The 15,000-nt window shown below is 44.7% G+C and overlaps 1 pseudogene; it reads left to right on the plus strand.

Moving 5' to 3' along the window:
• The window catches only part of LOC129352989 (IQ motif and SEC7 domain-containing protein 2-like), a 98,548-nt pseudogene that overhangs the window by 71,309 nt on the left and 12,239 nt on the right, over nt 1-15,000 (plus strand).

Genomic DNA, 15,000 nt, shown 5'->3' on the forward strand with positions numbered 1-15,000 from the left:
TTTTAGCCTCACTGGCAGCGTGGCTCGAGGGATGGCAGTGCCAGTCCGACCCAAACCAGCAGTAATTATTGGATGGATTTTCTCTTCAAGGAGGCACCGATAAACAATTCATTCGCTAGAAATCTATTATTTATCCATTTTTAATGTCAGGAAAAGGCAGCAGATTGAAGGGAAATCAGTCAGAATGTGTGGATTTTGGCTGTTTTAGCCATAAATGATCAAATATTGAGGATTAACTTCCTCATCCTCATCCTCCTCTCTTCAAACCGAAACGTCTCAGTTCGAATATTTAATATTCAATGTCTCCCATCACAGGTGCATCTGCAGGAATAAACAGCATCAGTTCAGAAAGTAAAACTCATGTTGCACACAGTTCAGAATATGAATATGTTCAGATCAAACAACACTTTTTCTTTTTTTTACTTTGCATTATAACATTAACCAGTGGTTCATTTTAACGCCTGGCCTACAGGGGGCACTATAGTTAAAACTGGAAGAATGTTTTTGAATTTTATGAGACTTTAACAGTAGATTAATGTTTCCTTTCGCTCACATAGAAAAGGCCACAACATTTAGATTTATATATTTTTTGTCTGTTTTCACGGCAGCCTGAACCGGTTCTGATCCGATTCTGACCCGGTTCTGACCCGGTTCTGACCCTTCCACATGTGGCTCTGATGAATGCTTCTCCCACCAAATCCAATTTCTGACTTTATTTCATTTGTTTTTCTCACTTTTCTTCCTTAAAAATTATCTACAAATAATAGAAAATAATTCAAAAGCTTTTATTTAATGTAATGTTGAAAGTTGAATTTAAAGTCTAAATAAATACAAGCTGTTAAAACCCAAAGGAGGGAATTTGGGAAAAATAATTTGGATTTTCCAAAAATTTATTCTTTTTAAAAAGAAAATTAAATAAGTCGATAAAATGAATTTATTGCCCAGTTTTGACATGCAGTTAAATATTTCAAGCTTTTATTTCCAGTAATTTTGATGATCATGAAAACGTGAATTTCAGTGTTTGGGATTTAACTTTATATTTTCATGAATTCAAACCTTTTTATTGATTTATTGAAATTCTGTTCTGTGAATAAATGATTCTTGAAAAGCAGAACATCTGGAGAGGTTTTACGTTTTTTGTTGGAGGATTTAGGATTGGGGTTAGGGTTGGGGTTGGGGTTAGGGTTAGGGCTTGGGTTTGGGTTTGGGTTTTCTGTCTCATTATTCATTCCTGTTTTCTTTCTGCATATTGAAACCATTTATTCCCCAAACATCCTGTTGAATGAAGCCTGAGCTGCAGCTGCTGGAATAGTTTTTTTGTCTATGTTTGCAGTAAATCATAAGGAAACGGATGTTGTTTCATTGTTTCTGAATTTGGTTTGGAGGGAATTAAACGGTTTTTGTGAATCTTTGGATTCAGGAGTCACTGAAGCATCTGTCAGATTTCTGGTTTCAGATGAATGAAATTAACTGTTTGCTGGAGGAGTTATTTATTTCCTGCAGCACTAATGCTGCAGATCTGCTGGGATTTAACTAAGCTACCAACCTAAACTGTTTATTTGGTGTGTTTGTCTGCAGGGCAGCTCTGTTTTTTTTACATATGATCAAATATTGATGCTTTTGTTTGCAGAAAGTTGAACTGCGGAGGTTTTTGTTCATTAAAATAAACTGTGTGTTTAAAGAAACAGATTAATTAGCAGCAGTTTGCAAAAAACTCAAACAAACTTATGATTCTGCTTCAAATGTCAACCTTAATGCTTATAGTTCTACATTAACTTTAAACATAAATTCTAACTTTGCATCTGACCTCCAGCTGTGCGTCTGTCTGCAGTCAGCAGATTATCTCCGGTGATGCTAACCGGGATCATGCAGCAGCTTTCCAGCTCCTTCAAACAGATGACTGATGTTTTCCTGCTGTTGAAACTTTTAGGATGATGCTTTTCGACCTGCGTCAGCTGCTGGCACCCTGCTGAGCTTCATGCTGGAATCCACAACAAGAAAACAAAACTCTGAGAAAAATCGTGGCCAATAATCTGTAATTTAACAACCTAAACTACGAACGAGCATTAAAGAGAAAATTCTGTCATTTTTTATGCAGGAGAAATTATTGAAGCTTCAGCCTGGAGGTTTCATGGCTGCAGCTGTTAGTCTGTCTGCAGCAGGAACAGAGGAAGAGAATCAAATACTGGAGTTTATCACCCAGAATCATCAAATTTATGGAAAACGATTACAAAAACATTGATCAAGGAAAATGCATCACATGTTTAAATCTTTTTAAAGTGTTTTTTTCTGCTAAAAGTTAAGACAGATCAATGCTAACAGGGTTTGAACTTCTCTTTCAGTCCTTCCTTGACATTCCTATAATTTTCTATTAGCAAGGAATGCTAATGCTAAATACTATGTTCAGTTTTTCCGTGTTATACTTTTTAATTTCTGCTTTTTTTAAAATGCATTTCATAATGCATTTTATTTATTCTCATGTTTGTTCATTTGTGTTCATGTCATGTTAGGTTTCTGCTCCAAATGATTTTTTAATCCTTTTTGTGTTTTCTTTAGTAATTTGTGTTTACATCTGATTTGTGACTATCTGATCTGATTATAGTTTCATTAAAGCATCAACACCATCAATTGGGATGGCAACCATAGATTAAAAATAATGGACCAAAAGCTGTAAAAAGTACAGTGTAGCTTTCAGGCTAAATCATAATTTAGAGGAGAAACAATAGTGAAATAAAAATGCAGAAATAATAGCTGGATAATAAAGACATGTCAGAAGAATTTATCATCTTCATTTATGAGTCATTACAGTATTAACTCATTTCAGCTGCTCCAGTCCTGCAGACAGCTTTGATTTGTAATTGCCACATTACTGTACATCAACCAACCCAGGCTGGTCTGCACACTGAGCTTCAGTAAATGTTGCGATTTCCTCAAACACAGTGATGAAATTATGAAGTTTTACATAAATATGCAAATATCTTTTGCAGTGTTTGCCTTTTAGCTGCCCACACTTGCAGACAGATGTATCATGTGTCATTCTGTCACCCTTTTCACCCAATCACATTGCTGCCCACTCAGGACTAACTGTCTGTTTTCATTAACACAACCCTGCAGACGGAGATGACGAATCAGCTGCAGCGTCCCAACAGATTCTTGGCTGCGGCTCAAGTCGTTGCAGCCACATTCATTTCCACGTTATTCTGCTGCCAGGCTTCATTTGACACGACCTGATGGCTTAAAGACGGAGGGATGTGCTGGATAAATGATAGAAACTAAACTGTGTGTTATTTGAGCTGCAGCAGGCCGAGGGATCGGCTGCAGCAGCAGCAGCAGCTGCAGCAGCTCATGTGGAAACAGGAGGAATTCAGGATGTTTGGTTTGTTTTGGAGTCAGAATCAGTCGATGTGTGGCGTCTCTCCGGACATCTGAGCACCAGCTTTACAAACGGCCTGGTTTACCAAAGAAACTGAGAGAAACAGGTTTGAAATGGATCTGAGGAGAACTCAGAGCTGCAGTCGGGTCATTGGGTCGGGCCGTCAGGGTCCGAATGCTGTTTGTCAGAGAGCAGTCCTCCTGTGTTCACTGAAATGAATCTAATATTAGAATGAACTCTTGTTTTTAATACTCAGAAATGCGTCACGTCTATAAAAAACAACACAATGTAGAGAAACGGCCAGAACTTCAGCACCTTCACTTCCATTAATGAAGTTCATTAGAATATAATTAATCTCTTTTCGTTTTACATTCAAAGGTTCCAACATGTTTCTGGTACACCCATAAACCTGACGCACAAGCAGCAATGGTCCATAAATTCACACATTTCAACCAAATCTAACGTTAGCATTAAACACTGCAGATATTCTTAGAAATTAATTTAGAAGAAAAAATACTCATTATTCTACTTGAAACTAGATTTATATTTATTTCATTGCCTTTAAATGTTATTTATTTGTAATTAAATTGTCAGTATTTGAACAAAAAGCACCGTTACTTTAATTAAGCCATTTGTCTTTCTGGAATTTGAGCCAATGCTAACAATGCTAACATTTTTTGTTCTTTGCTCCTTATCATACCAAACATTTGTATATATGTTATTACATACTAAATTGTTTATAAAGTTAGAGCACAAGCTTTTGCTCTTCACCGCATTATGCTAGGCGCTAAATGTAAAGGCGCTAGTTCGTGGTGTTATTCAATTCAATTTTTAAATTTTCTTTGTTGTTTTTCATAGATGTGATTAAACATCTGACCTCCTCTGGTTTTTGGAGGTTTTTGATGATGTTTTGTTGCAGTTTTCCAGACATTCTGCTGTGACAGACGCAGCAGCGATGGACCATCTGTGGAGCTGCGGCGCATGCAGTCACAGCGGGAAGCAGATCGATGCCTCTGGGTTTGGTGCCATGTGGAGCGGCTCGCTCACCAACCCGTCCAAACATTTAGTGTAAACGGAGGCTGCGCTGCACTAACCCACATTCCCACATGTAGAGCGCCGCGTGGCTGCAGGGCAGATGAGCAGGGAGGTTGCTGGTTCCAATCTGAGACAATATGGTCTGGAAATGAGTCGCTGTCATTGAATCAATGTCACACTTCAGATTTCAGCAGAAATCCATCCATCCATATTAATTATAAATGTGCTATTATTATGACACTCCATATATATAATTAAGCAGGTTCTTTTAAAACTGATCAAGTTTCATTTTCATTTCTCTGAAGATGAATACATGTTGTCCAGTATCCGGCTGCAGGGTGGAGACGTTTACGAACATTTACCCTCCGTTTGGTCTCCAACTGGACCAGAACCTCAGCGCTGCAGCGCAGGCCTAGTCCAATCCGCCGCCTCGGAGCGAAGCCTGGCTGTTTGGTGTCTGGAGCTGATTATACGCCGCAGGTTCATCGACCTGAACGCAGCTCAGCGTTAATCACAGATCATTATTAATTACTGGAGTCTGACACTCTGACCTTGTGTGAGAGTGACTCGGACAAAGCCTCAGGTGTGTGTGTGTGTGTGTGTGTGTGTGTGTGTGTGTGTGTGTGTGTGTGTGTGTGTGTGTGTGTGTGTGTGTGTGTGTGTGTGTGTAAATAAGAGAGAAAAGCTTCTCACTCAGTTGAGCTCAGAAACCCCAGCAGCCTGCTGCTCCAGGCTACAGAAGCCCACCAGGGACATTTGCATCAGAGTGAATTAAACCTTTTTCAAGCCAAACTTTCAGGATCTCAGACGAAGAGTTTTGTGTGATTTTACAGTAAAGTTTGTTCTTTCTGCTGACGATGAAGAAACTGATCAGGTTTATTACTCTACAGCCAATCAGAACCAAGTCTGTAATTAATTGCATTTTAATTGAAAACCAAAATAAGTAACATTTTCAATTTAAAACCCTTTTTTCTGATAAATTATTGAATAAATAAAACATATCAGCTGAAGAACATATTTCTAGTTTTATTGCTTTATTCTAGTATTAGTTTGACTTTATTATCACACGACTTTCTTCTGGTATCGTTGCACCTTCACTATTTACGTATTATCTCTTCATTTCTGTAATTTCTCATTGAAACTTTGAAAGCATCGTTTTGCACCTTTATTTAAACCCGGAGCCGTTTCCCATCACATTAAATGTGATTTTGTTCTGATCTAAATGGGATCATTCAGCGTTCTGGGTTCTCCAGGGCCGATCCGGGTTCCTCCTGTCCGGCTCGATGTCGCCGCGCCAGAAAGCTGCTCAGCTTTGACCTTGACCCCCCCGCAGAGGCCGCCCCGCAGAGGCCCCCCCGCAGAGGCCGCCCTGCAGAGGCCGCCCTGCAGAGGCCGCCCTGCTGAGCGCGAGGCGCTGAAACCTGCAGGAACCTGCAGGGAGCAGCAGGCGGGCCGTGAGTCTGCCGGGCCGGAGCAGAACCCGGTTCAGGGAGCTTTACCTATTTTCTGTTGCTCCAGAGTCAGAATCACTGAAGGTCCGTGATCCGTTACGTACATCAGTTACTCGGTTCCTGCCGTCTGTCCAGTCGTCCTCATCAATACTTCAGCTTTTCTGAATGAAGCTTTTTATTCGGTTGATTCTTAAAGCCTCGTCGTTTTTACAGGAAAGTGTTTTGGTTTGATGAGAAAAGCTGCTGCGTCCATGTTGTTTGAGGCTAGCATAGCTCAGGCTAACTCTTTTAGCTTTCAGTTCTCTGTGTTGGTGAATGTGTGTCAGATTTACCTGCCTGATGTTATTTATGGGTAAATAAATACATTTCATTCTGTCTGAATGAATCCAGAGGAACCTGATGTCAAACTGAATGCAGCTGAAGTTGATCATAAACTCCCATCTCGCTGCAGGTTGGAGTCATCATGAGTCTGAGCTCTAAACCTTTCAGGGACTGAAGTTTTAAAGCTGCAGTCTGGCACAGATGTGATGGATTTCCAGCCTGGAGGTCACCTGAAGTTTACCGAGTGACCTCTGTGCAGCGGCCAGCCAGAGGAGGCTGCGCCGGCGCATAAAATCAAACGCTCCTCACCTCGGCTCAACCCTGCAGCTGGCTGAGCTTCAGCCGCCGGCAGGAGAGGAACAGATGTTGAAATAGATATGAGACGGAGCAGGACAGCTCTGGTAATGTGTCATTACCCAGAGTGCTTTCTCTCACTTTCATGGTCGCCGTTGCTTCGGTGACCCCTGACATCACCGAGGCTGTGGGTTCATGTTGCTGCTCCTTCCTGATGCTGGTTGGTCAGGAACAATTTTAATTCTGGGTGTCAGAGTGAAGCAGCTGATAGCAATATGTGTTGCAATAGATACGTGATCACTTGTAATAGATCATGTTAGAATATTCAACAGAAATATTCACTGAACTCTGATCTAGAGCCACACAGCATTCTGGGAGATGTAGGCAAAGGAACAAGCTTTAGTTGCTCAATCGCTCACAATAAGCTAAGCTACCAGCTAACTCGCTCTGTGGTTGCCTAGCAACTCTCTCATTCTCTGGTTACCTAGCAACAACCTGATCAGTAAACTGGCGCAGCAGTTTAATGTTTCACTGCTTAAAATAAAAACCAGCAGAGTGGAGGGAAACTGGACAAGACAGGAAATATTTGGAAGTTTCTTAAAACAAAAAAACGAATAAAAAACGATCAGCTGATATGAAATGCTTATTCAGGCTTCGTTCGGATCATTTTTCTCATGAATCACGTTTTTGTCACAATGAATTCCTGCTCTGTGTTGGTTTGTCATAAAATCCTGGAAAGTCCAGGAAGGTTTGAGTTTGTAACGTGGCTGAACGTTGAAGTGGTTTTGGTGCTCACTGCTGCAGCACACTGCAGCAATGTGCTGCAGCATGAAATCATCTCATGAAGCTCGGCAGCAGAGGGAAGGTCTCTGAAATGTCATTACACCTTCCTGTTCGGTCTGAGCTTCAGGAAGTGATCAGTATTTATGTTTACGTCTTCTTCAGCCTTTTTGGTTTTGTTAATGTTTGTTTCACGTTTCAAATAAAGTTTTTGTAGGAAAAGAAGAGAGAGCATGAGCGGAAACAGAGCTGCTGGAAACTTCAAAATAAGAGCATAAACTCCATAACTGCTGTGTTCAGTGGCATTTTCCCACCATCTGACTTCTCCACACTATTCAGATTTTTATCTGTACTTTGTTTTAAATGTTGTGTTTTTATTGTCGGTCAATAGGATCAGCAGCAGCTGAAACCAAACGGGTCTTATGACCTTTGACCCGATAAAGCTGAAGGGTTTGAGTCCAGATCTGTAACTCAGACGGTGCTGATGGTCCCAGAACCTCCAGAACCGGGTCCATTCAGAGGCAGCTACACAAACAGGCGGCTCTCCAACACCCTGCTGGTCCTGACCCAAACGCAGCTCTGCACACCCACACACACACTGCTGCGGCTGCTATGACTCAGCCGCGCGTGTGTGTGTGTGTGTGTGTGTGTGTGTGTGTGTGTGTGTGTGTGTGTGTGTGTGTGTGTGTGTGTGTGTGTGTGTGTGTGTGTGTGTGTGTGTGTGTGTGTGTGCCCACGCCGGCCTCCCTGCCAGCTTCACGGGTGTCTCAGATTAACAGAAGAGCTTCTCTCTCTGACGATGAAACAAGCGGAGTAAAGATGGCCGCCGCAGATTCCTCCTCCTCCAGCTTCTCAGTGATTCATCAATAAACCGATTGATCTTCCATCAGTCGCCTGTTTCTGCCAGCAGAGATCTTTAGGCTTGAACAGAGCGCCTGGTTCTGAAGGACTTCTGAAGGTTCTGATCCAGTCAGCGATGCTGACGGATCAGAACCGGGCCGGTGTTTATGTGGCTTACTGTAGTTTAGTTCTGGTTTACTTTCGATTCATTTATTTGCATATTTGATTTGATTGATGATCATTTATGATAAAAGGTGTTTTATGTCCTTTCATCTGATATCAGAACAGAACAAAGGCTTTAAAAGTAACTTAATGCTTTTAAATGTCAAACTGTGTTGTTCATATTAAACTCTTCCTTCTTTCTCTCTTTCTTTCATTCTTTCTTTCTTTCTTTCTTTCTTTCTTTCTTTTTTTTTTTCTTTCTATTTAGTTAGCAAGCTATTTAAATCCAAAGCTCTATATTTAAATTGATAACCAAACATTTTATTTGCTTTTAATTATTTAAAGACGCTGCTAACTAAACATTAGGCTCATAAATTGAATGTTTAGTTTGAAACTGACATTTATAGATGATTTGAAAAATGAACTTCTGTTTCTTCCTCTTGCATGAATCAAATTATTCGATCATTTTTGAGTTTGTAATTTTCCATATTGGTTGTCAGAGTTGGATGATTCACTTTGTTATAAAATCTGAAAACAGAAACAGACTTAAGTTTCATTTTCTTCGTATTGCGACGTGATTTTATTTTGCTGGTCGGCGACGCCTCATATGGACCGCCTGTTCCGACCCGGTGGAGATGAACCGGGTCGGAACAGTTCTGTCCATTTTACAGCTGTTTGGTGAGCTGCTTGGTTCTGGTCCGGTCCGGGTCCGGTTGGCTGACCTGACAGCAGCTCTGTCTCTGTTTGTGTCTCCCGCTCAGCGTGGAGAGCGACCCCCAGTGTCCGGAGGTCGTCACCTTCTCAGACTCGTCCTTTGGGCATCCTCCTCCCTTCCATCGCTATAGCAACAGCCCCTGCGACCCCTGCGACCCCTACGGCCCCGCCTCCGGCACCGGCCCGCTGGGAGCCTCTCGCTCGCAGACTCAGGTACCGGCCCACAAGGTTCTGGTTCTCCCGTTAAATAAACGACCACAGGTTCAAAAGTATTCATACCCCATCCACATTTAGTCACAAATGACCTGAGAAAGTGAACAAATTTCTGCTGAGCACAGAATATTAACATTATTACAACATGTAAGTGATAAAGTTACATTTTAGCTTTAGTGAAACTAATGATCAGGTTCTTCACTCATCTTCACTTTCTACCTTCCTCACTTGTTGGATGCTTATGAATTACATTCTGTGCCTGAAGACATGCATTAGTAAGAATGTCTAAATGACAGAATATTAATAACTTCAACACATTGGTAAAAGAAAACACTGTAAGGACGTTGCAAAGTAAAAACCTTGTTAAAGGATAAGATGGTCCATATAAAACTGGTTGTCAGTTTCTGCAGCGTCTCTCTGTCTGTCTCCAGGGCGGCTCCCCCATCTCTCCCCCCAGCCCTGCAAGCCTCGCCTGGGCCCAGCGCAGCAGACATCAGCCGGCCAGCCTGGCGCTCCGCAAGCAAGAGGAGGAGGAGAGCAAACGCTGCAAGGCGCTATCTGACAGCTATGAGTCTCTACAGACCTCCAGGACAAGAAGGTACCGCTCTGCGATCCGACGCCTCTGATTCCCTCAGAAACGTTTTGCTCCATCTTTTCTGATTGGTCCTTCTGGTAGGTGGAGATGTTGGAGAGGAAGTACGGGGGCCAGTTTGTGTCCGGCGGGCGGCGAGGACGATCCAGGCGGCGTTCAGGCGGTACCGCATGAACAAGAAGTTTGAGAGGCTCCGCAGCTCGGCGTCAGAGAGCCGGATGACCCGCCGCATCATCCTGTCCAACATGAGGCTGCAGGTAGGAGCGCGTTCAGACTGGACCAGCCAAGAGTTGATCTGGTTCTGATCTGCTTGGTGACGGCCGTTTCCTCTGAGCGCAGTATTCGTTTGATGAGCGGCAGCCACAGGGCCAGGGGTCGCCGGGCCAGCAGGGGTCAGAGGACACTGGGGACGTAGACGACTCTTTCTCCAAACAGGCAAACGCATTCTTGTTTTCTACTTCCACTAATGCCAACCAGATATTCAACATTTACAAGTTGAAATACAAACATGGCGTCATCTGCAAAAGGAAGGACCTTCAGATTCAGTTTTGCTCAAGTGCAGAAAACCTTTTCAGTTTGTTTTATGGAGCCTTAGTGAGCCTGGTGGATCCAGCTGCATCGGGGTTCAGATACGTTTTGCTTTTCGGCCAGTTTTTTGTTTGGCCCGGTTTGGACCAGCAGCTGTTCTCTTGGAGCCATTTCCCTGAACTTTGAAGGTCAAAGCACTTCAGCCTTTGAAGAGTGTCCAAAAAATATGGACCTTTATAAGTTACTGAAAGGTTAAGGTGATTACTAATAGAGTTAGTAATTTAATTAATTGCATTGTGGACTTCCTGATAGTAAAGAACTAATGCAGTCTTAAAGGAAGAAATGCATTGACTAGTTTTTCATTCCTACACAGGATGTTTCTAATTTTGGTAATAATCCAGAGATTTAAGAAGGAAATCCTGGAAAACCAGTTTAATATGTGATTAAGGCTGCAGTCACACCAAACCCTGTTTGGTCCGCTGTAATCTAACTCCAGTCTGTCTGTGTTGAATCAACGCTGCTGTTGGTGCTCCAGCAGCTGGAGGTGGAGCAGATGTTTCTGCTTTGGTCCCAAACTGAATCGAATCTGCTGGACTATCAGGAGGGACGGAGACTGAAATGTGGTCCAAAATAACAGAGAAATTGAGTTAATGCCCAGATCAACACACCTTGATCTGGGCATTAATTCTTGTTTGGTAGGAGTCAAACCTTGACTTTTCCCTCCAAATCTGTCAGATTGTGTCATCAGAAACACATCAGCCTGGGGAAAATCCACCATATGTGGTTATTTTTAGAGTATTTGTCAAACCAACTCTAACTAATCTGCAGCGTTGTTGAAACAAGCTGCTAGAAACATGTTCAGCTGGAGTTTATCTTTAATTTAAAGGGGCTCATTCTGCTGGTTTCCCAGTTTGCATGTCTTTGTACTTTCATTTTGATCTCAACTGTTTCTAAAAACACCCAGATTATTGCCGATAAGTGAGCTGTTTCAAAAACCTCCCAATCGTTAAGTCACATTCGATGGACACTGCGTCGTTAACTAGCAACCCGAGCCTATCGCTGCCTCTGCTGTACAATGGCTGCTGGAAAAAACAGGTGTTTGTTGATGGTTTATCATCCAGAAACCACTTGGTGCATTGTTACTGGTTCTGCAGGAGGCTCCACTTTTCAAAGAGGAGTGGTAGAATAATAGTATTCTACCACTTTGCAGCCATATTGAATTGGGGGTGTGGCCAGGGGTGTGGCCAGGGGGCGTGGCCAGCGGGGGCGTGGCCAGCAGCAGCTTAGCTCTAAAACAGCTCATTATCATTCTGAAAAGCAGAATTGAGCAAAACTGAAATCTCTTTATGAATAATTTTGTACAAAACCTGTAATGAACGTGTTTCATTCCGCCCGTAGTTCTATCCTAACCTGTTCAAGGTCAAAGTTCAGAAATTCATCTGACGAATTCGAGTCATTCAACGTTTTTCTTCGTCCTTCACAGGTGAAGTCTCTGGCCGACTCCATGGACGACTCGCTCACCTGCCAGTCCGGCCGCGAAGACTCGCAAGATGTCGGCGGAGAAGGAGAGGAGGACGAGGACGAGGAGGAGGGAGACGAGGACGAGGAAGAGGAGGAGGAGGACGACGAGGAAGAGGACGAGGAGGTGGAGTACAGGCAGTGCGGATGGCGCAACACCAACACGGCGTCGCGCCGCGCGCCCGGCCGGGCGGAGGGAGGCCGGGGGGGCGTGGCCATGCACGAGGACAGCACCGCCACCTCCTTCAGCGACATCACGCTCTACATGGACGAAGGCTGCCCCGTCCTCGCCGCTGTCCCGTCCGGCCTCCAGCTCCGACACGGACTACTGGGTCGGGGGCGCAGGGGGCAGGGAGGACAGCAGGGAGACGGAGGGAGGCAGCAGCACCAGCCGGAGGAGCAGCACCCCCTGCACGGAGTGCCGAGGAGAGTACCGAGGCAGAGGAGGCGGAGCAGGAGGAGGAGGAGGCGGAGCAGGGGGACACCTTCCGGTCCTCACCATCGAACCGCCCAGCGACAGTTCAGTGGACATGAGCGACAGGTCAGATACGGATATAAAACATTAACTTCACAGACTAGAAATGTTTTTAAAATAGTTTTAGTCAACAAACAATAATCAGAAACTTTCAAATGAAGATTTAATTCATTAAGAGAAAAAAACATCCAAGTGAACCTGGTGAAAACTGATCACCTTTAAACCTAGTTATAGCGAGTTAGCATTAGCTCCCGCTAGATACACTGCTGCTATAGAACTTTAGCATGAGCTTCCACTAAATACCATGTTGGTGTATGGTTTAGCTTTTGCTAAAGTGCTGTTTAGTTTTAGCTAAAGTTCTATGTTTAGCTTTAGCTAAAGTTCTATGTTTAGCTTTAGCTATTTAACGTTAAAGTTAACGTTTAACGTTAAAGTTAACGCTAAACGTTAACTTTAACTTTAGCTAAAGTTCTATGTTTAGCTTTAGCTAAAGTTCTATGTTTAACTTTAGCTAACATGTTCTATAAAGACTTTAGCTAAACAGCAAAACTTTAGCTGTTTAGCTTTAGCTAAAGTTCTATGTTTAACTTTAGCTAACATGTTCTATAAAGACTTTAGCTAAACAGCAAAACTTTAGCTGTTTAACTTTAGCTAAAGTTCTATGTTTAGCTTTAGCTAAAGTTTTATGTTTAGCTCACGTCGCCCTTTACTTTAGTGCTGATGGGGAGACCAGATCCAAATCACTCACACTGCATGCAGAGAGCAGAACCAACTCAAGAAGGGGAACCGGCCCTTTAAATAGGAACTTGTGCTAACTGTTGACTGCTAAGCTAGTCTGTTGTAGATCAGCTGAGTCAACCAGGAGACATTCTTCTGGATGTGGCTGCAGCAGGTCAAATGACTGCATCACCTGCTGCAGCTGCAGCACAATCCTGTTAATGATTCATTTATGTATCAGGACCACAGCTTGATGGAGGAAGTGGATCCAGAAAGCTTCCTGCTCTGAGTGTGATTTGTGTGTGTAGGTCGGAGCGCGGGTCCATCGGGCGTTTGGTGTACGAACAGGAGTCCTCTGGAGGGGAGCGAGGAGGAGAGAGGGGCAGAGGAGGAGCTGAAGGTGAAAGTGGAGAGGACGAGCTCGGAGCCGGAAGCAGCGAAGCCGAATCTCCACAGGGAACCATCAAACACAAGCCAAACGGCCGATCGGTGGCCATGGCGCAAGGCCAGACGCGCAGCCCCGCTAACGTCCCCCTGCCGATGCCGTCGGCCCGGACGCTGCCACCCCACCCGCTCCAACACCCCTCTGCCATCCCCCACCTCCCCACCATCCTGCACCACCACCCGCAGTACAGCCAGCACGTCATGCACCACGCGCACGCTGGCGGCCCCTACCTGCAGCATCCGCACCACTTCGCCCAGCACCACTACCACCATCTGCACCACCAGCACCACCACCTCCCACACGCCTACCCAGAACCCCTGCGTCTCCGTTGCCCTCCCCGGTCCCGCCCTCTGTCCCCGCTGCCGCCGCCTCTCACGCCCTCGCCGATGTCATCCTCCTCTTCCTCGGTGCTGCAGAACCTGGAGGGGCCGCAGCACCTCGCCCACCACCCACACCTGCACCACCACCACCACCTGCTCTGCTCAGACGGAGACAACGAGAGCGTCAACTCCACCACCACCAACTCCAACGACACCACCGTCAACAACTGCAGCTCCGGCTCGTCGTCCAGGGACAGCCTGCGGGAGCCGATGGGCGGCGCCTCGCTGGGGAAGCAGACCTACCAGAGGGAGAGCCGCCACAGCTGGGACTCCCCCGCCTTCAACAACGACGTGGTGCAGCGGCGGCAGTACCGCATCGGCCTCAACCTCTTCAACAAGTGGGTCCAAGATCAGAACATTTGCTTATATGGACCAGCAATAGTGCCAAAAGTAAGACTGGTGCACCCCAATATGGTTAAATCCAAACCGATCGGCTATTGATCTGATAGGTGATCGGTTAACTGATCGGCTATTGATCTGATAGGTGATCGGTTAACTGATCGGCTATTGATCTGATAGGTGATCTGATAGGTGATTGGTCAGCTGATCGGCTATTGATCTGATAGGTGATTGGCTGGACCCAGCAATAAGAGTCGGCTGATGACCAGCATGTCTCTACGGGTCTCATCCTCCAGGCGTCCTGCAGTTTTGTGCCTCAGGTACAAAACGCTGGAATGAAACGGCTTCATTTCCTCCTCCTGGCGTAGATCAGACCTCCAGAGCTTAATGACATCATTACTCTATTCAGGTGCAGCAGAAACGCATCTAAAAGATGCACCGGCCCTCGAGGACTGGAGTTTGTCCTGCACCAATAAAACACAGATATGCAATATTACTTCAGCTGCATAAGGAGAGACGTGAAGTCCCGTTTATGCTGGTCCACAGGAAGCCGGAGAAGGGGATCCAGTACCTGATTGAGAAGGGCTTCGTGTCGGACACGCCGGTGGGCATCGCCAGGTTCATCCTGGAGCGGAAAGGACTGAGCCGCCAGATGATCGGAGAGTTCCTGGGCAGCCGGCAGCAGTTCAACAAAGACGTCCTGGAGTCAGTGCAACGTTCGATTCCTGCGTTCTGAAATGCTTTAGGATTAGGAGATTAGATGTTTGTGAATAGTGTTAGTGGAGCATTACTGCATGTGAGTGACCCGATAAAATCTGCTGAG

Source organism: Poeciliopsis prolifica, unplaced genomic scaffold (genome assembly GCF_027474105.1).
Source record: "Poeciliopsis prolifica strain line A6 unplaced genomic scaffold, Auburn_PproV2 SCAFFOLD082, whole genome shotgun sequence".
Lineage (NCBI taxonomy): Eukaryota > Metazoa > Chordata > Actinopteri > Cyprinodontiformes > Poeciliidae > Poeciliopsis > Poeciliopsis prolifica.